The sequence below is a fragment of the Mustela nivalis genome (assembly GCF_964662115.1).
Source record: "Mustela nivalis genome assembly, chromosome: 10".
In the NCBI taxonomy this organism is placed as follows: Eukaryota; Metazoa; Chordata; class Mammalia; order Carnivora; family Mustelidae; genus Mustela; species Mustela nivalis.
The window spans coordinates 49,485,303-49,508,480 of NC_139029.1; the positions used below are offsets into that span (position 1 = coordinate 49,485,303).

General features: G+C 39.2%; 1 long non-coding RNA gene across 3 annotated transcripts in view; it reads left to right on the plus strand.

Moving 5' to 3' along the window:
• Positions 1–279: 279 nt before the first annotated feature.
• LOC309842894 overlaps positions 280–23,178 on the plus strand; it is a 28,627-nt gene continuing 5,728 nt past the window's right edge. For 2 of the 3 annotated variants that reach the window (XR_014299833.1, XR_014299834.1), the window contains exons 1-3: positions 280–339; positions 2,033–2,101; positions 18,514–18,598. This is a non-coding gene — a long non-coding RNA (uncharacterized lncRNA). Of the gene's footprint in view, positions 448–2,032; positions 2,102–18,513; positions 18,599–23,178 lie in introns of all 3 variants that reach the window. The other variant, XR_014299835.1, reaches the window with a different exon arrangement.

The following is a 23,178-nucleotide window of genomic DNA, read 5'->3' on the forward strand; positions in this document are numbered from 1 at the left end:
AAAAAAAAAAAAAAAAAAATTGAGGTGTAAAATTTAGGAGGAAAAATCAAAAGAAGAAAAAAGGAAAGGAAAAAGAAAGCTACTCAGCTGGGGCATTTGAGATAGAAGTCTAGAGATTTTAAACTCTCTTCTTCAAAAAAATGACACAGTACCTGTACAGTCAGATCTCAACTTCTCAGTGAGGAATTCAAGAAGCTCTATGATGCGGCCCCAACCACCCTTCAAGGCCACACCCAGCTGCCATTATGAACTGTGATCCTTCGGAGCACAGACTTTGGATACTAGTTAATGGCTCTCTGACCCAGCACACTCACGTCCTTGCCATGTGACCCTGGACAGGTCAGTACACTTGCTGGGCCTCAGATGTCCCCTAGGTACCTACCTCACAGATCAGGAGGTTAAATGAGATAGATGATACCTGACGGTGCTTAACGCAGTTGGCACAAAGTAAGTTTTTAGAAATGTGATATGCCACCTGATGATGGTGAGAATCTGAGAAGTGTGCACTTTGCTTTCAATTGCTAATTAATTTTGAAGATTTTCAGGCCAAATGCCCCAACTGTCCTCACCAGCACTCCGCCCCATAGCTCTGATCTCTATCTTCTCCAGCCATGCTCTCAAAACTTGCATTGAACCTTTACGCTGGATCGGCCTTCACTCTGCCTTGAATTCTGCCTCCCCCACTGGGATTTAAACTTTTTTGAGGACAAAGATTATGCCTTGCATGTTTATGGAGTGAATAAATAAATAACAAAGAAATGATTATGACGAAATATACATGAAGTGAACACAGGCCTTTTAGAAATAATGAACCTTTTCCAGACATCCTGATATACTGAGTCTTGAAACTGCTACCTACTAAGAAATACCTCAGGAGCCTTAAAAAATTCATTTGGTAACAAAAAAAAAGTATGCTCCTATTTTTTTTTTCCTTCCTCAAAACCTCCTTGTAATTTCCTTTCCACTGAATCAGCCAAAACTGGATCACAGGAGCCAACCCCATCTTTCTTTGAGATCAAGCAATCTCTTTCTAACACATGATAGAGTCCAGGCTCTGTTAGTGGACTCAAATAACTGAAAAGGAAACAAACCTCAATCTCCAGTATCTCTGTCTTTATTTCTCTCTTTACACACACACACGTACACACACACACACACACACACACACACACATGAAGTGATCAAAGTCCCAACAATATTTATATCTGGGTAGTAAGAATTTGGATGATGTTAATTTTCTCTCTCTTTTTTCTTTCTATAATTTCCAAGGTCTCTACAATAAGTATTATTGCCATGGTAATTAGAAAAAAGTTAACAAGAAAGAGTACTATGGGAGGAAAAGAAAGCCTCCTTAGATAGAAATACATGCTAAAGCCATAAGCTCAGATGGTCTAGGACAGTTCTAACTCAATATTGGATTCCACTAACCCCAATGTATGCTCTTTTCATCTGTGTTATGACAGTTTAGGTGAGATGCTCCTTTGTAAACTTGACTCACCTAGGAAAACAAGCTCAAGACAAGAGCCATGGGGCCTCGGTCCCAGCTTGCGTAAGTCATTTGCATCTTGGCAGCTATATGCCTACTGCAGCTCCAAGTGCACTGGGAACATTGAAATAAAGCTCTTCCAAAGTCAGGTATCAATGCCCATAGTCAAAATAAACAGCATGCATGATCCTATATTCATTATCATCACTATTATTACCATCAACATTTATGGAACTCTTGCCACTTGCCAGAAACCACATTAAATGTCTGCATTATCATACGCAACCTCACAAAAACTCTGAGGGAGAAATTATTACTGTTTTTTATTTAACAGAGAAGGAAGCAGAAACTTAGAAAGTTTATCATCAGAGAAAACATTCACTTTACCATATTTTACTTTAAAACAGTTCATGTGAGAAAGATATATAGACAATTGGGTGAAAAATCTAGTCTTTGGAAGGAAAAAGAGGGGTGGGGGAAAGAAAAAGAGCAACGGGGAAGGCTGCCAATCTATAGTAAGTCAAAAAAACATTCGTGTCTCTGCAGCCCAGAAATGCGACCCACTAAGTCTGACAGGGGACAAAAAGACCAGAGGAAAAATGTTTGCAGTTGAAGGTCAGTATTTCCAAAATGTGTAACCTGATCGCAACACAGGACTGCCTCTGTACACAACCAGTAGATGCTGGCCCCAAGCTGGGTGGCCAAGATCTTGAGAAACGATGCCATCCTAATAATTCAATAGTTCTTTTTCTAATAATTAAATTATTATTTTTAGAGGGATAGCATATCTGAGATCTCTTGTGTCCTGTTAATAGGCTTTATTTTTGTTGTTGTATAGTTTTATTTCATTGCTTAGGCTAAGGTGAAGCTATAACTCAGTTTAAATGCTATATGTTACAGGCAAGCTGCTTACAATATACGGTCTCAGGAATTTTTGGAAACTTATCTTTGGATGTTATTGGCACAAAATAACAGTCTAGAATTTGGTCCTCTGGGTATAAAAGACAAATAAACTTCCTGTGGCTTGACAACTTATAAAAGTTAACTCTGCCACAAAACATGTTGGCGGGGGGAAAGGCTCTGAAACCTTTTCCCAGCTCTGGAATAGAAAAACGAGAGAGGGTTGTAAGAATCTAGACAGTATGATACTATGATCAGGAAAAATTTAAGACTTCTAATTCAGAAGTGACAGGTTACAGACAGAGAAAATTTGCAAAAGACACTATGATAAAGGACTGTTATCCAAAATACACAAAGAGCCCTTAAAAGTCAACAATAAGAAAATAAAAAACATGATTTAAAAATGAGCTGGGGCACCTGGGTGGCTCAGTCAGTTAAGCATCTGCCTTCGGCTCAGGTCATGATCTCAGGATCCTGGGATAAAGCCCCACATCAGGCCCTCCACTCAGCGGGGAGTCTACTTCTCCTTCTCACTCTCTCTCTCTGTGCTCTCTCTCTCTCTCTCTATCTCACTATCTCTCTCTTAAATAAATAAAAATATTTAAATTTTTTAAAAAATGAGCCAAAGGCCTTAACAGAGCACTCACCAAAGAAGATATACAGAAGGCAAATAAGCATATGAAAAGATGCTCCACATCATAGATCATCAGAGAAGTGAGAATTAGAACAACAATGAGACACCACCACACCGTCTTAGAATGGCCCAAACCCAGAATCCTGGCAACACCAAATGCTGGCAAGGAGTGACAGGAGCTCTCATTCATTGTTGGTGGAAATCTAAAATGATACAGTCACTTTGGAAGACACTTTGGTAGTTTCTTTAAAATTTAGCATACTCTTACCATATGACCCAGAAATCATGCTCCTTGGTATTTACTCAAAGGGACTGAAAACTTATATCCACACAGAAACCTATACACAGATGTTTATAACAGCCTTATTCATAATTACACAAACTTGGAAGCGACCAAGATGTCTTTCAATAGATAAATGATAAATTGTGGTACACCCAGACAATGGAATATTACAACAAAGAAGAAATGAGTTACCAAACCATGGAAAGACATGGATAAACGTTAAGGCATATTAGTAAATGAAGGAAGCCAATGTGAAAAGACTATACACTGTATGATTCCAAGTATATGATATTCTAGAAAAGGTAAAACTATGGAGACAGTACTGGGACTCATAGGGAGGGAGAAATAAACAGGTGGAACAATGAGAATTTTTAGAAACTATTCCGAATGATAGATACTACAATGGTGGATACATACTATTATACATGTGTTAAAACCGAAAGAATGCATAACACAATGAGTGAAGCCTCATGTAAACTATGGACTTGGGTGATAATGATGTGTCATTGTAGGTTCATTGACTGTGGTGGGAGAGGCTGTGCATGTGTGGAAATAGTGGATATATGGGAACTTTGTGCTTTCCACTCAATTTTGCTGTGAACCTAAAACTTATTTAAAAAATGAAGCCTATTTTAGAGGCGCCTGGGTGGCTCAGTTGGTTAGGTAACTGCCTTTGGCTCGGGTCATGATCCCAGGATCCTGGGATCAAGCCCCGTGTTGGGATCCTGCTCGCTGGGGAGCCTGCTTCTCCCTCTCCCTCTGCCTGCTGTTCAGCCTGCCTGTGCTCTCTCTCTGTCAAATAAGTAAATAAAATTTTAAAAAATAATAAAATAAAATAAAAAATAAAGTTTATTTACAAAAAAGAAAACTCTGTGTGTGTGTGTTTATGTATGTAATAATTATCTTCTGTATTTACAAGACTAATAAGAAGGAAAATTGTGAAACTGGAGCAAGCTGATCTTTGGGGTTTCCTGAGCTCTACTTTGAGTCCCAGTTCCCTAGGCTAGAGTTCAGGGATTTCTCTACCACATGCTAGGTACGGTATTTTAAATCCATGGGAAGGTGGTAAACCACTCCTGCCCTCATAAAGTTTACAATTCAAAACAGAGGGAAGCATTAAACAAGTAATTACAGTAGCTACACAAATAGCTGATTGAATTGTGATAAATGCCCTGAAACAACACAACAAGATCAAACCTAGTCAGTGGACTCAGGGATGACTTCCCTGGAGAAGAAATTTAATCTATAGCATGAAGGTTGGCTGGAAGCTAAGCAGGGCAAGGTGTATTCTTACGTTGTGGGGGTAGGGTTGAAAGAAAAGAAGCTCAGCATAGGAAATACCACACAGATAGGCTCTGAGGGAGGAGGGCTGTGGAGCCTGAGGGAGAAACTGAAAGCCCAGATGACTATAGCACTAAAAGTGTGAGAGGTGGGAAGAGAAGCAGCTGGAGAGATGGGTGGGGGACAGAATGTATTCTAAACTGTCCTAATAGCAGGGGTCAGCCTCTGAAGGATTTTAAGCAGAAGGGGGATGGTATTTTATCTCTCCTTTTATTTCCAGAACCTAACCCAATACTTAAAACATCATGGGTGGCTCAATAAACATTTGACAAAGCAAAGATGGAAGGAAAATGAGGAAGAGATGGACACACTCATTTACTCAATTATGTATTATGTAATAAGTGGAATTCCAGTTGTCTGGGATTGGCAAAGCACCCACTTACATAATTCATTTTCTGAGTGAAATCATCATGGCTATCACCATCACCATCATCCATTATTACTCAAATAATCATTTTCTTCTTCAAAACCCAGAATATGTTATTAAAGTTTTTTTTATAATAATTTCAAATCAGATCATTCTCTTGTCAATTCTCTGCGTCCAAGATCTGGGGGTCACTCTACTTTCCATGTTTGCCATATCTGAAAATTTATGTGTACCTCTTGATGAGAGATATAAAACTCAACAGCAACTTTACCACTAATGATGAGAGGTATTGGTTTTTATTTGAAACCATTGCTCTTTAATGACCTAAATAGCTTTAGCACTTTTCCTAGGCTAGACAAAGAAATATTAATTTCCCTTTTTTTTTTTTTTCTTTTCTTCTCCTGCCAGAGAAATCTTGCTGAAGGAGTAATTCAGCTAACCTGGCTCTTTTGGCATTTTCTCCCATGGTTCAGCTGGGAGTCTAGAGCATATAGAAATTCTAAGAGTGAAGTGTTCTTCTTGTTGGCAATGCTATCCCAAAGGCAATTTACTCCTGTTCAGAGTCTAAGAGAAGTCCCTCCTGCTCTTTTGTGTAATGTCCTCTTCAAACAGATTAAAAAATATGATCAAGTCTCATTTAAGTAAGGAGAAAATACTTCTTCAAGTTATGAGACATGGGAGGAAGGTAGAGGAGGTAGCCATACTTACAAATTGAATAAAGGCAAGACAACTAGAATGCAGATGTTCCTCAGGACCCTGGGCAAAAGTGAAAAGGGAGAAAAGGTAGTAAGACGGCAAACTGAGGAACCTCAGACAGCTCTCCCCAAGGGTGCCCAGGCTCCCTGGCAGCACTGAGCTGGGCTCCTCTCAGATGGTGGAGAGCATTTCCTCTTGAATTCCCAGAACTCAGGGGGCTGTCTACCCTGTGGTAGACGGTTTATAAATGTGTGTTGAATGGAATGGATGAAAGAAACAATGAGCGGCTAAATGACTAATAAAACAAACCCACACATTTTGGTTGCCACATATTGGAAAGGAAACAAATAATCACCATCTTGAAATTACTTGATCAAGCTAGGGTGTATTCAGCAGAACTAGTCAAGATGTACCAGTAGGTATGGGGGCTGAGGAGGAAATATGCGGCAAAGGAAAGAGTGTTCTGAAAACACTTTAGGTGATAGGTTCACAAACTACTGCCTGTGGGCCAGTCACCTGTTTTTGTAAATAAAGTTGCATTATTTTAATTTAATTTTATTTTTTAAGATTTTACTTTTGTAAAAAAGATGTATATGGGGGGCATATAAATAGGGGGAGGGGCAGAGGGAGAGACTCTTCAAGCAGACTCCCCACTGAGCATAGAGCCCCATGTGGGGCTTGATTTCATGACCCTGAGATCATGACCCAAGCTGAAGCCAAGAGTGGGATACTCAACTAACTGAGCCACCCAGACACCCCTAAGATTTTATTTTATTTTAATTTTTAATTTTTTTTTATAAACATGTATTTTTATCCCCAGGGGTACAGGTCTGTGAATCGCCAGGTTTACACACTTCACAGCACTCACCAAAGCACATACCCTCCCCAATGTCCATAACCCCACCCCCCCTTCTCCCAACCCCCCTCCCCCCTAAGATTTTATTTTTAAGTACTCTCTACAACCATCATGGGGCTTGAACTTATAGTCTGGAGATCAAGGGTCAGATGTTCTACCTACTGAGATGGCCAGGAGCCTCAAATGAAAATGTATCAGAATACAGTGACACCCGATCCTTTATGAGCTGTTTATGGCTGCTTTCAGCTAAAATTGCAGAGTTGAGTCGTCGCAACAGAGAGCATAAGACCACAAGCCTAAAATATTTACTATCTGGACCTTTACCAAAAATGTCTGCCCACACCTGCTTCAGGTCAAAGGCAGAAAAAGGATCCAATCCAAGGAGATATAAGCAGGCAGGATCTAGTATCATGGGATTCTCAAGAGAGTCAGAGTGGGATGCTGAACCTCAGACACATAAAATGCTACAATTGGACGGGAACTTAGAGTCTACTGGATCAACCTCCTCAACTGTACAAGGAAAAACTTTGGCTCAGAGAGGAAAAACAACTTGCTCAAGGTCACACAGTCAGTTAGTGAAAGCTCTAGGACTAGCAGAGACCTCGAGAACTACTAGGTAAGAACTGTAACCACACCTGGTCGCTTGGAGGTCCAGAGTGAGTTTGTTCCCTGACTGTAGCAGAGACCCAGTTCCTGGGATCACATCACATCTTGGGGCTCAGGGACATAGGCCTATTTATCTTAAGAAAAAGGCAGAATCTAGGTGAAGAAAGGAGAGGACTTCTTTCCCAAATTTCATTTTTTTAGTCCTCTGAACTTATGGTTGACTTTATCATAAAATATGTGAGGGTCAATGCCACCCAAATCAAAATTAACTTTGCAAGAAACTTGGGGAAGCTAAGAAGCACCTGGCAGATGTGTGTGTGTGTGTGTGTGTGTGTGTGTGTGTGTGTATGTGTGTATGTGTTTTAACCTATCTAAGAAGCCTCATGGAGGAGCAATTTTGACAGGTCCCAAGGCATTCCAAAACATAACATTCTGGGTAAATAATTAAATAAACACATTGCCTCCCAGGCTTGGAACCACTCTAACACAGCCCATGTTGAAGGAAAACAAGTTTCTCAAACTCCAGAGAAACTCAAAGTCCTGAAAGGTTAAATAAATCCCAGGCACATTAGAGTAAGGCTTCACTGGTCAGGGCCTAGGAGAACATTCTTCTGTGGTGTGGCCCACCAAGTATCAACAGCTAAACAAACTCCTTGCCACCAACCTTGCAGGCCAAGAAAGAGTTCACTGAAGAACTGGATTAAAGCTTTCCTGTGGCTGTGGAGTGTTAGCTTCTATCCTTAGGAAATGGTGTCTGTGGAAGAGACAGAAGAGCTCATACGGCCAGTCCCTCGTTCTGTTAGGTAAGGAAATAGAGCCCAGAGAGGTACGCCTATTGCCACAAGCCATAAAACATAAGACAGTTTAGAATCTTGGCCTCTTTTCAACATACCACACATAAGAAAGCCTACCATAGCACCTAGCAAATAGTAAGCACTCAACAAACATTTGCAGTATGAATGAATCAATAAATGAATTTAAAAACTCCTCCTACTACTGAATGCCTTACATGCTCTGTACACTGTTTTAGGCTCTGGAGATACAGTATTGAACAAGGTCCCTGCCATTATAGAGTTCATGTGTGTGTGTGTGAGTGTGTGTGAGTATTAGTCATTGTCGTCCTTGTAGTAGGGAAGTAGTCAGTAGTAGTAGTAGGGCTATTGGGGTAATGTATTTTGAGGAGCAGAGAAATAATTACAATAACTAATATTTAATAAATATTTGCTATATGTCAGCCAGATACTGTTCTAAGCACTTTGTCTTCGTCAATTTGGGCAGCCATAACAAAATACCATACCCTGGGTGGGTTAAACAACAGACCTTCGTTTCTTGATATTCTGGAGGCTAAAAAGTCTGAGATCAAGGTTCTAGATAATTCCACTCCCCAGTCAAGGCCCTCTTCCTGGCTTGCAGACTGCAGCCTGCCCACTGTGTCCCCACAATGTGGAGATGCAAGAAGCTCTGGTCTCTCCTTCTTCTAAGAACACTAATCCCTAATCCACTCATGGGACCTGTATTCTCATGACCTCATCTAAACCTAATTATCCCCCAAGGGTCCCACTTCCAAATGCCATCATATTGGGAGATTAGTGATTCAACATAGGAATTTTGGGCAGACACATTCAGTCCATAACAGCACTGTATATAGACCAACTCCTTTAGGACTCAATAACGTGTGAGAGAACTACTCTTAAGCCCTCATTTCACAGAAGAGGAAACAAGCACAGGGAGGTTAAATAGCTTGCTCCAAGTCACACAGTTCTAAGTGGCAGAGTCAGGATTCAAACCCAGGCAGTCTGAGCTTTATAGTCCAAAGTCTCACCCAAAGATCAAGGGGGTGAATAAGTGATTCAGTGAGTGAGTAAACAGATGAGTGAGTAAAGAAACAAATACAATTCTTCATTGTGAATCTTTCATAGTAGGAAAACAAAAACCTTTCATAAAATTAGTTTTCGGAAGTTCCTTGTTTGTAAGTAAATTACAGATATTCCTTAACTTATAAGGGGGTTAGTTACATCCTGATAAACCCATCATAAGGTGAAAATCATTTAGTACATCTAACGACCTAATGTCATAGCTTAGCCTCGCCTACCTTAAACGTGCTCACACTTTGATGAAACGGCGTACACTTTGATGAAATCCTCTAATGCAAAGCCTATTATTAATAAAATAATAAATATCTCACGTTATTTATTAAACACCGTATAGAGAGTGAAAAACAGAATGGCCGTATGATACCGAATGCTTTAAGTGTACCGGCTGTTTACCCTTGGGATCACAGGCCTGAGTGGGAGCTGCCGCTTGGTGCCGCTGCCCGGCAACACCAGACAGTATCTTACCACATACTGCTGGTCCAGGAAAAGATCAAAATTCAAAATCCTACGTGTGGTTCTACTGAATGTGCACTGCTTTTGCATCATCACAGACTGTCTGCGTAAGAAAGTCTGACCACGGCAACTCTTTCCAAATCTTATTTGAAAAAATTTAGACACGTAGAATTTCTTTAAGTTGATGTATGTGCAAACTTCTTTCCTCAGGGGACAGTTTTCAGATTATAAAACTAAATATGAAAATAGCTAATATTTAATGTGTCAGATATGAAGTGCTCATTTTAACTCATTTCATCCTAATAACCACCCTAGGAAGCAGGTGCTATTTTCTTTTAACTTTACAGATGGGACAATTGAGGCACAGAGAGGTTAATTACCTTTCCTAAGGTCACAGAGCTAATAAAGTGGCAGGGCTGGAGTCTTAACAGGGTGATCCCATTCCAGAGACTAGGAAATACTCCGCTGAGTCTCTCTGTTTTTTTTTTAGGGCCGTGTTTCTCAACCTTACCTCATGTTGGCTTCACTTGGGAAGCTTCAAAAAAAATGTTGATGTCTGGGTCCCACCCCAATAAAATGAGGATATCTAGGAATGAAGCCTTGGTATTGCTCTTTTTAAAACTCCATTATAATTCTGATGCACAGTAAGAGTCCAAATACGCAGACTCAGGGAACCTGTAATTGGCTCAAACCCTTCTATGTTTTGAGCTTTCTACCCAAAGCCAACATCACAAAAATCTCCACCTTCCCATGGCATCGGTGATTCCCAAGGACAGTCCACATCTCAGGTGGCAAAGCTGACTCCCTGCCAAAAATTTCTACAGGGGCTGGAGATTCTGGTTTTTCTGAACTGTCAAGTTCATCTGCACCGGGTCTTCTTAGCACTGCCTATAGGGAGGATCAAGTGGGAGCAAGTATGTTATCCCCCAAATCACTCTTAGCTAAGAGCAGCTCTCCTTGATTGTGCCAGGAGCTACACCAGGTGCTTAAGATACATTGTTATCACTCTTCACTCCTGGGATTTGAGGGAGGCCCAGTCAATAGATCCCTTCTTCTTGCTATATGATTTCTAAACCAGTTTAGATAAGCAAAGGAGCTCGGCAGATGGAGATCAAAATGTTAGCTTTATTACAGATAAAGCTTGCTCCAGAATACAGGGTAGGTGTGAAGCAACAATGAACTTCTATATACTATACCCCGGAATCAGACACTGAGCAGAAGTTTAGCAGATGGACAGATGTAAGTGAACCTGGAAGTGACTCCACTGGTGCTGTAATGCATGTTTATAAAGCACGATTGAATTGTAAGATAATATTACTAAAATAGAAACTGCACAATGATTACCTTACTCAATGCAGGCACTATGCTTAATTATTATTAAGTCTACTACACAAAAACAAACTAAGTGCAAAGTCATTTACAAATTTCCCTCAATTTACATGTAGCTACTATTTGCAACATTTCTCCACACAAACCCCCCAGAAAAGAGGAAGAGAAGAGATTTTATTGTATTTCTATCTTTTATACTGTACTTATGGGCGCCATATGCAAGACACATGTGAGAGGCATAGCCACAGCACACCCCACATGGGCATTGCAAGCCATTTACATTAGATTTTCCTGTTACGGTAGCTGCAGGCACGTAAAATGTTTATTACTGTTATATTGCCATTGCTTTCATTCTACATATACCTGCTGCTGAGCATCTGGTCTTGTGTTGAAAAGAATGGGAATGCATTGATGTTTTCTCTGGAACTCTAGTTTTCTTACTTTAACCAGATACTGGCTGTCCCTGGCCTTCCTCACTGGCTAGTCCTAAAGGCTAGACAGTCAGTAATTTTGGTATTAGCTGAACGAAAAGAAGTCATGACAAAGACTGCTTTTGCATTAAACTAACAGTCAAACAAAAGCAGGTCATTTAAAAAATATATATTTTATTTATTCATTTATTTGAGAGAGAGAGAGAGTGCAAGAGCAAGCTGGGGGACTGAGAGGGACAAGCAGCCTCCACACTTAGTGCAGAGACCGATGAGGGGTTCGATCTCAGGACCTTGAGATCATGACCTGAGCCAAAACCAAGAGTTGGAGTCTCAACCAACTGAGTCATCCAGGTGTCCCCCAAAGCAGGTGTTTGTTTGTTTTTTTAAAGCAGGTCTCTTTAATACCAAGGTAATCACTCTTCAAAGAGTAGTCCATGAAGTTTTTTCCCAGGTCTACTAAGGAGATGGGAATTGCACCCCAATCAGCCCATGTTCTCCTATCCCCAAGCCACTATACACAGCATCAGGCCTACTGCTGGTGCAGTAACTGCTTGCCATTGCCTGATGCCTAACCCTTCAGGTACCTAATCCTTGTCTTCAGAAATCTAAAGCGAGCAGACAACCCTGGAAGTTACATTAAACAATAAAAAGTTAAATACAGTAATAGGTGATAGTATAGACTTAACATACCAGAAAACTGCCTGGACTTGGACTGAGCTGGGTAAAAGGACACACTTTCTCTTACAGCCATGGTCACATCACTTGACATCTTTGTGCTGTGTTGTACGATTGAGAGAAGGTGTGGTGGTTAAGAGGTTGGGCCTCAAATCCAGACATGATGGTGAACCTCAACTGTCATTTATCAGCTCTGTGAGCTTCGGTAACTTACAAAAACATTCTATGCTCCTAATTCTTCATCTGCAAAGGGGACCTGCTACAGAGGATGACTGTGAGGATTAAACATGATATTCATAAAGCACTCAGCAGAGTGCCTAGACCAAAGCAGGTGTTCCCTAAGGGGCAGCTGTCATTATTTTCAAGTTAAAAAACCTCTGTGAAACCACTGATGGACTACTATGATTATATAATCAATTGTCAAATGAGTGGTACTAATGATGGGTGATTTCAGAGTTGAGGGGAAAGGACTCGATATGGGAAGGAAATACACTGAGCTTGGCGTTGAAGAAGGCCCACAGTGGGAAAGACAGTTGGGGGGTGACAAAGACATGAAAAACAGAGTGGCTTAATCAAGGGCAAGGAAGCAGGAATGTGCATGGAATAATTTATGAACAGTGAGTGCAGGAGCTCGTTGGAGCAAAAGATTCACATGGGGTGGGAGGAAGAGGAGAGGAGTTGGGGAGCAGAAAATAGTATTTGGAAGGAATTCTGGGAAAGTCCTTCCAGAAAAACAAATTTGGATAATCTGAAGGCAGTGGTGTACATTTGAATATTTGCAAGTGGTGAGAAAATATGAAAAGAAGATTATCCTGGTAGTAATTGATAAGACAAAATTAATATCTTGGAGGTTCTTTTTTTCTGTTTTATTGGTGAATAAGACTATTTAAACTTTGATGAGGATCAAGGGCCTAACAATGATTTGTAAAAAATTAACTTTTCCAGTTTTTGTTCATAACTTAGTAAGTCATTAAATACTGCTATAGCTAACATGTGTATAGCTCTTTAGCGTATATAACATATACACATGTTATACTTACTATAACATGAGTATAGTCTTTTATGGCCATAAATAGTGGCCATAAAAGAACAAAATCCCAGGATGCTTTCACCACGGGGAGTTGTCTCATAGGGTCACACACACAAAAAAACTTTGAAGTGACAACTTTGGGGTAATGGGTCATAATCTTTTAGAGTAGTGTTTTACTCTAGAAGTTTTTTCCCTTACTGACAAAAATTAGAAAATAGTAAATTGCAAAGTGCAAGAATTAGATCACAACTCATGAAGATTTAAACCCCAAAGTTGGAAAAATTTTAGACAACGTGAAAATTCTCTAAAATAATTTTAAAGACCCAGGATCAGGAGAAAACTTTTCAAATCTGACCTTCAAACCTGACCTGTCTGATCAAATGGGACAGAAAAGAGAATTAGAAGGGAACATGTAACCACAATGATTTAAAAGAGAGGCTCTGAACAGAATTGTTTTCTACTAAGGAGGGATTTGAGTCAACACCAGAACCGGAATGCATATTATGTCTGGATAATAATGATGATAGCAAAATCTCCCATTTATTGAGCAATAAGCTGGGCTCATGCTAGAAGCATTTGGTCTTATTTTATTCTCATAACAACATATTATCTGCATCTTACCAATTAGGAAATTGAGATTTAGTGTGACTTGATAACTTGTCCAAAGTCACACAGCTAATGAATGCAGGATTGAGCTGGGATTTAACGGCAATTCTGCCTGACTTCCTAACTTGGGCTTTTTCTATTGTATCCACACAAATATGCAGCAGGTACTAACTAATACATACACAACACACACACACACACACACACACACACACACGCATGCCCACACACACACACACAAGTACACACATTTCCTCAAGTGGAATAAATGTAATAAGCATGTGTAACTTAAGGAGTCAATAATTATCCATTGATTTTTATTATTTTCTTTATAGGGTCGTAAGCTTATTTTTGAATTTTTATTATTTAAAAAAATATTTTATTTATTTATTTATTTATTTATTCTGAAGAGAGAGAGACACAGCAAGAGAGGGAACACGGAGAGTAGGAGAGGGAGAACAGGCTTCCTGCTGAGCAGGGAGCCCAACTCGGGGCTCCATCCCAGGACCCTCAATCTTAGGACCCTGGAATCATGAGTTGAGCCAAAGGCAAACAGACGCTTAAGGACTGAGCCACCCAGGCGTCCCTAAGGTTGTAAGTTTAAAGAATGAGTTGTTAAAAGAAGGATCTAAATTGGAGGGTTCCAGATGATGTCAGCAAGCACTGTCCTGACACTTGAGAGGGCCAGACCAGGTATGCTGCAACCCTTCAGAAGGAGACCTAAGTGAGTGCCTTGGTTTAGTCCTTCCGACACTTTTCTCATACTATTCAAATATGTCACAATACCCCCACATGGTCGGCAGGCTAAGTATTATTTTCTCATGTTATATGGAAAACACTGAGTCCTAAAAGCAAAGTGGCTTCCCAAGGCCATATAGCCAGTATGTGGCTGGGCTGGGACTCAGATTAGGTCTTCTAACTCCATATCTGGACTCTCCCTATTAAAACACAGCTGCATCTAGAAGGTACATCAACTTAGTATTTATTTATTTATTTATTTGCTTTTTCAAGTTTCTTAAATATTTTTTTTATTTATTTAATTTTACTTAGGGGATTTTATTTTATTATTTATATATTTTTATTGTTGTGTTCAACTAGCCAGCATATAGTACATCAGTTTTTGATGTAGTGTTCAGAAATTCATTTTTGCATATAACACCCAGTGCTCATCACAACACATGTCCTCCTTAATACCATCACCTGGTGAGTATTTTAAATCCACTGGGTTTAAATCCACCAGGGCAGAGGGATTAAGGCCCAGTGAGGCTCAGTTTTCCCGTAAGTAAAAATACAGACAATAGACTGATGTGAAGACCAGATGAAAGACACAAGAACACAGCTCAAATTACTTCATCAAGTATATTAGATCCTGAGCTTTCTGCAGATTATTTACACAAAAGAAGTTGTTAAATACCCATTCAGCACCAGGTACGTGCTAGGTGCTGTGGACACAAAAATCTTTGAATTTTTCATGCTGAGCACAGTGGCAGTCAATTGTAGGGATACATAAATATGATATGAATGGGAGGGATAAGAAGCAGATGAATAAATTAAACATAAATGAGAAAGGAGGATTTTTAACCTTATATGCCAAAATTCAGTCATTCAACAAACATATTGAGTCCTGGCCATGTGAACTATTCTGGGGTTGTGGAAGACACAAAAATAAATAAAATGCATGTTGTAGCCTCAAAGAACAGCACACTATATTGGGAAAAACATAAGATTCAGAGTTAGAGGGGTGCTTTGCTGTTGCCATCTGTGAAAACCGTAAGTCAAGTAACCACCTGAGCTTCGGTTTCCCGATAGGTAAATATGAGTAATACAGAGTAATTTTTACTAAATTTCATCTTTCACACAATGCTATAGCATTGTGTGAAAGATCAAACCAGATTTCCATGAAAGCTCCTTAGAAGTGGCAAAAATTATGCACATTTCAGGCAAACCTGATGTCATTTATGTGAGGCTAAGGGTCTCTGGGTGGAGGAGTGCCAGGTAGAGAATTACATACGGTGTAGAGACACGGAACCTGACAGCCCAGGATGACTGATTCCAGTTTTCAAGAGCAGTGAGAGCCTTCCTAACACTGGCAAATGATTGCCATTTCCTTTGTCAGGCAGTGACAGGAGTTAGTTGACCTGAAAATTCACTAATAGTTCCATTAGAGAGGCCTTGGAAGTAGCCATCTTTTTACTCATCCTGGTCAATTAACAATGAATTAATGCCAGACATATTTTCAATTGAGCTGAATGGTAATTTCCCCCCATTTTGCTAAAAATATCCCCTTATAAAGGGGAAGCTAGCCAGCAAATATCCTGCTTTTCTTTCCAAGATTACTTGAAAGAGTTTCTAAAACAATGTCAGCTCTAGGCATTGATCAGGTAACAGGTCCAACCCTGATTCTGACACGGGAGACCTAAGTTCAAATACTAGCTTCCCCACATACCAGCTGTGTGTTCTTTGACAAATAACTGAAACGTCCTGAAACTCAGTATTTTCACATATAAATTAAAAGCGTAGAGATGAATGCCTAGGTCCCTTTCAATGATAAAATGTTGTGAGATTTTTAAGTGGTTTTAGGCATGTTGGTAGAATTGAAGGCTGAACTTGGGTCTAGAGGAGGAGAAATGGATTTCTTCTATGCTCTCTGAGCTAGGAGTTAGGACACTGGGTCAAGTCTTAGCGTTTGGTTCTCAACTGGGGAAGGTGGGGTGGGGGTGGGGATATGGGGTGTGGATTCTGCCCCCCACTGGACAGCTGACATTACCTGGAGACATATTTTGTTTGTCACCACTGGGGACTGCTTCTGGCATCTAGGGGGTAGAGGTCAGGGAGACTGTCAAACATCCTACAATGCAGAAGACAGACAGGTCCCCACGACAAAGAATTATCTAGCCCCAAATATCCATAGTGCAGAGTTTGAGAAAATCTCTCCAGTTTATTGGATAGTTTTGTCCAGGTCATAGCTTTTTCATTGTTGAACTCTGTGTTCTAGTTTACAAAATAAGGATGATAACAAAATCTGCCTCTTTCTCTCACCTCACGAAGTTGACAACTAAATAAGGTAACAGATCAAAAGTACCTTGAAATTTAATGTGCTTCAAAACAGAGGAATATTATCCTCATTATTAACCTATTTTTGCTGCTCCAGGGGCCACTTCACTGGGGTCTATCCTCTTATTCTTCTTTTGGACACGGGGTCTGAGATACTTCTCTAGTTTGTGACAATTACTTCAACATTTGACCTTATTAAACTAATTAAACAACAAACAGACATAAGCAAAGCAAAATCTAAGGTTGTAAATACCTCAAGGTTATAAAATTGAAACGTAAGTATAACTAATCCCAAACAGCAAACTAAGCTTTAAGGTACAACCAATGAATAGTTTCCTTACTTTGCTTTTGCCTTTTCTCTATAAAAATCTCTCCCCAGCTGCTCTACATAGAGCATTCAAATCACTTCCAATTTGGTGCTGTCCAATTCAAATCAGATTGCGTTCAGATAAATTCCTAAAAAAATTCAACATGCCTCCGTTTATCTTTTATTTATTTATTTATTTATTTATTTTAAAGATTTTATTTATTTGTCAGAGAGAGCAAGCAAGAGCGAGCACTGGCAGACAGAGTGGAGAGCAGAGTCAGACGGAGAAGCAGGCTCCCTGCGGAGCAAGGAGCCCGATGTGGGACTCGATCCCAGGACGCCGGGATCATGACCTGAGCCGAAGGCAGCTGCTTAACCAACTGAGCCACCAGGCGTCCCAACCTCCGTTTATCTTTTAACAACCTCTAGGAGTTATGAAACTTGCTTCCAAACTCAAGTGTGCAAGAAATGTCCTTTTTTTTTTTTTTTTTTCAGATTTATTTATTTACTTGAGAGAGAGAGCATGAGAAGAGGGAGGGTCAGAGGGAGAAGCAGACTCCCTGCCAAGCAGGGAGCCTGATGCTGGACTCCATCCCGGGAGATATATAAATGTCAAGAAAGCACATGAAAAGTCACTCAACATCACTTAGTCATAAGAGAGAGCCAAATGAAAACCACAATGAGATGTCACTTCATACCCATTAGGATGGCTATTGTCAAAACAAAACAAAACAAAAAGCCAGAAAATAAGTGCTAGTGAGGATGTGGAAAAATTGTCATTCTTACGCTTTCCTGGTGGGAATGTAAAATGGTGCAGCTGCTGTGGAAAATGGTGGTGATTTCTTAAAATCCTAATCAAAGAATTATCATATGGTCCAGGAATTCTACTTTTGGGTGTATACCCAAAAGAAGTGAAAGCAGGGATTCAAATAGATATTTCTGTACACCCATGTACATAGCACCATTTTACATAATAACCAAAAGGTGAAAGTAACCCCAATGTCCACTGACTGATGAATGGATAAACAAAATATATGTGTACATAGGATGAATTTATTCAGTTTAAAAAGGAAGGAAATTCTGACTCATGCCACAGCATAGATGGGACTTTGAAGGCACTAAGCTTAGTCAAGTAAGCCGGACATAAAAGGGCAAATATTATGATTCCATTTATATTAGGTATCTAGAGTAGAAACAGAAACAGAAAGTAAGATGGTGGTTGCCAGGGACTGGGGGAAGAGGGAATGGGATGTTAATGTTTAATGAGTACAGAGTTTCAGTTAGGGAAGATAAAAAAAGTTCTGGAGATGGGCGGTAGTGATGGCTGCACAAGACTGTGTATAAACTTAATGCCGCAGAACTATACACTTAAAAGTGGTTAAAATGGTAAATTTTATGTTATGTATATTTTACTGAAAATAGTCTAGTTGAACGACAGAATGGTGCCACAGGAAATAAATTGCTAAAAACAAAAAATACAGTTAATATATAAAAAAGGAAAAAAAAAAAGAAAAATCCAATTAATACATAAACATATTATGCCACTGAGACCTATAAAATGTTTTTTCTTCCTTTATCTTCTTAGAAAAGCAGAATCATCTCTGTAATATAGACTCTGATTTCCAAGGAAAGAAAAAGAATCATCCAGAGTCAGTAAGGATCAATTCATTGTAAGTTTACTGTATCTTTATTCTAACTCTCCAGTCTAAATTTGGATTCCTGGCCAAACAGTCATCCATCTCTCTCTCTCTTTCTCTCTCTCCCTTTCCTTCTCATTCCCTGCCCCACCTCCCTCTTTCTTTCTTTCAAGATTTACCTAATTAGGAACAACCAATAGTGGTCACCTTTTTTCCAGTTTTTGAGTACATCATTAGTGAAGTAATATACATGGGTTCCAGATAATTTAACAAATGGTGTTGGGACAATTGGTTTCAAAAAATGAGTTTGATCCATTGTACATCTTGCACTAAAATAAATTCCAGATGGATCAAAGATTGTTTTTAATGATTCATAAAAGTTGTAGAAGAAACACGAGAGAATTTATTTTTATATAATTTTGCAGTGGAAAGAGCACTCTAAGTATGGCATAAAATTCAGAAGCCATAAAAGAAAATTTTAGTCAATTTAAACTTGCAAAAACTTTAAAAAAAATTCTTTGTAGAAGAAAATCCCTTCAAGCCAAAAAAACAAACAGGGGAAACATTCTTGTCTTACATATTATAACTAAGGGCCAATTTCCTAAATATGTAACATAATACTATAAAGAAAACATTCAATAATAAAAATGGGCAAATGACATATGTAGGCTGAAGAAGGGGGAAATGAATGGCTCTTAAACATATGAAAGGTGTTCAACCTCATCATAATAAAAGAAATACAAATGAAAGCTATACATGAGATAGACAAAAGAAAAATTTGGATAAAACACTGACTTGTTAAGAATGTAGGGAAAAAATCACTCTCAAGGGTGGTTGGAAGGAATGTGAATTAACATAAACTTTATTGACCAAAATTTTTAATTTATTCTTTGACCCAGCAATTCTGCATCTAGAAATTTATCTCATAGATATAGTCACAAAAAGAGAAATAACACACATGGAAACAACTTGTCTTCCACTTATAAGAGACTGCTTAAATAAATTTTGATACCATAAATTTTGATACCATAAATATTATATGACCATAAAATGAATAAGGCAGCTCTATAAGTACTGATATGAGCAATCTCCAGGATGTGTCATATTGTAAAAATACAAACAGAATGATCTGCATAGTATGCTTCCATTTGTGTAAATAACAACAGAGGAAATGTATATAGATTGTATACTGGCATACACTATATCTCAAAGAATATTTAAAATTCTATTGCCCCTGGCAATAGAGAAAAGAACTTTAGTAGTCATTGAATATTTTTGTACCTTATCAGTCTTGTACTTGTATTATCTTTTACACAGTAATAGCAACACCAGCTCTGGCCCCTGCCCCCATAGACTCCAAATGGGCCTTGTATCTGCCTACAGGCACCCTGACTTTGCTTAGGAGTTGAATTTCCCATGCACATCTGCAGCTACATCTTTGTATCTGGTATTAGGACATTCTGTTCTTTCCTAAAGCCCAGCTTTATATTTACATTTCTTGCTGTATACAACATGCAGAATATCGTGTGCCGTCAACAAGAGGAAGCCTGCCTAGGTAAGACCAGTCTCCCTCAGATCACATGGGAGGGCGTTTCCGATCCCGAGTTAAAGAAAACAGCGGAGTTCCTTTCTGTCAGTCACTTCCCCTCTTGACCCTCAGTCTTTTTATTTGTAAAATTAGTTTAGATTAGATAACATCCAAGGTGTTGTGATAGTTCTAGATTGACTTCCCCTGTTCTTAGTAAAGTCAGTATAGCAGACACAGAGCCAGATTACTTGGGTTGAGATAGCCTTGCTACTTATTAGCTGTGTCCTCAGGTAAATTGTTTTTGTGGGTTGTTTTTTTTTTTTTTTAAGATTTATTTATGTCTCTTTAAAGAGTGAGAGAGAGCGCCAGGGGGAGCGGCAGAGGGAGAGAATCCCCAGCAGACTCCCTAATGAGAGCTATCTCAGGACCCTGGGGCTTGATCGCAAGACCCTGAGATCATGACCTGAGTGTAAACCAATAGTCGGACACTTGGCCAACTGCACCACCCAGGTACTCCTAGGCAAGTTATTTTTAACTTCTTTGTGCCTGTGTCTTCATCTGTGAAGTGGAGATGACAATAATGGAACCTGACTTATAAGGATATTGGGAGGATTAAATGAGTTCCTGTGTTTAAAATACTGACTGCCTAGCACATATTAAGCACTACTAAAGTATGACTGCTTCTTCCTCTCCTCCTCTTCCTTGTTATTATCATTCTTGATTTCAGGGGTGGGGCACAAGGGATTATGCAAGGTATGGCCTGGGTTCCCCAAGCCTGAAGGAAGAATCACTCCTTGCTACCTTCAGAAGTATTAGAGCTCTAGGTAAGAGCATGAATAGAAAAGGATCTTCAGGCCTCATCCTAGCTCTGACAGTTTCTATCATTCCATGCATCATTTTCAAATACTTACTGTAATACTTCAGGGTGTGCTGAGGAAATATGCAGTCTAGTCCTCACTCTTGAGTTGTTAATATCAAGGTCGGGAGGGCAACTTTCTGATAGATCAGGCAACTAAAAGAAGAGGAGAAATTTTCGTTTATTGAGATGCACTATGGGTTATGTGTTAAATCTTTTGCAAAAACTTTCTCATTTAACTGTGTCGACATAATTTGATCAGAGAAATTTTGGAAACCCTGAGTTAGAGGATATCTTGAAGGGTCAAGAGGAGAGAGTTCTATTCTCCACATCTGAGAGTTTTCATTTGCCTGTCACAAAGCAAATGAGGAATGAACTGGGTAGGAGCCAACAATACACCCTCATTGCCTACCTGGGAGCACAGCTGACCTTAACCTAGGAGATTACATCCCCAGGTGCTTTTCTCCTTTGAAAATAACTCAAGGAGGCTATAGTGTGTGCCTTGATCCACTGGCTCCATACTCGATTACAAGGATTGCCTGTTTTTTTTTTTTTTTTTTTAAACTAAAAAAAAAAAACCCTCTTTGAGCTGTGTTCTCACGCACTGTGACGTCAGTAGAACCCCAAGACTGAATTATAGCTTTGCATTCAATCAAGAATCATGTATTATTCTCTATGTTATCCATCATTGCTTCCCCACTGCTCAGAAGACAGAGTGACAGCAATACACACAATGGGCAAGCACCTGAGGTGCTTTAAACCTATCAATAATAAGCATTGTTCTCAGAAAGATTTTGCTCTGTGGAAAAAGCAGAATGGAGCTGCCTTTCCAATGACCGGCAGAGGCTTTGAAATTGTTTCCCATTAAATGTGCAAATTCTGAAGCCACAGAATTCAGTTACCACCTCATTTGTGTCCTAGGGATTTGGTTTGGACTGAATCAAAAAATATATCTGTTCATATTAAGTACAAAATGATTATTGGATGTCCTGCGCCTCACACTTAACTGCATACAAACACTAAAATTCAATCTATGTGAAATTAATGAGTTGATGGTGAGTCTGATGCATGTGTTTAATCAGAAAATTACATTCAGAGTACTTGAAAGCATATTAATTAAAGTTTATTAAGAAGGCAGTAGGTATTTAGATACAAACACAAATGCAAAATATATCAATACCCTTACCTGTAATTATCTATCACTATTGTCTTGAAAATGCTAGTGCCTTTAAATACAAATGAAACATAATGCATGCTTGGGTCGTTTTAGACATTAGAAATGTTTGATAAAGATATTTTATTTTAGTTTTCCTTTTAAATTGGATTGAGTTACACAGTGAAACACAGAGAATATGCACTTGTATTGATAAATGGAGGGGCTAGTAATTGGCATATGGTATTTCCTCTGATGTTACTAGCTACCAATTTCTCAGGTCAGAATGAATATAAAACATTCCTTTACCCAGCTTGATTCTTTGTGTAAATAATCAAAGAAAATAGGTTCTTGACACAACATCTCCCATAAATGCTATCATAATTAGACTGATTTACAAATCAAACATAGCAATAACCAACTCGGCACATTTAAACTTCCCAGATTTAGTCCCAGGGAAATGCAACAGCCTTGGTTGGTATTTGTGGTATCTTCTTGTATCACTAGATCCAATGGACTTACTAACTCACTGGATGGGCCAGTGTTGGTCTGGCTTTTTCAAACATATGGACTGAGATTCCTTTTTTTTTTTTTTTTTTTTTTTTAATTTCTTTAGCTGGGTGTCTACCATTTCTTTCTCTCTAGTGATCTAGATATCTTTCCTTCTTTCATATTTGAGAATCCCTGTTCATATCCACCTGACATTAGGCCTAAAATAAGGCAATTGTGGAGGCAATATCCAAAAGCTGAACTGCATTTTTATGCATGCAGTGGACATTGGGCAGAGTGTGGACAAGAGCACAGTCCATTCAGCATCTCTGAGGTCAGCATCTTCCCATGATGTTGCACAGGGAAAGAAAGGGGGTGACTCTCAGATCTCTGGCAGATTTGGGTATAGCCAACTGCCAACTGTTTACCCTTCCTCAGGACCTCTGCTGAGTTCTTGACATCCATCATCTCATTTAATCCTCATAACTACCCTGTGAAGTATACATTATTTCCTTGTTTAACAAATGAGGAAATTGAGGCACAACACAGTTATGTAAGATTCAGATACAGGAAACAACTAAGATGAG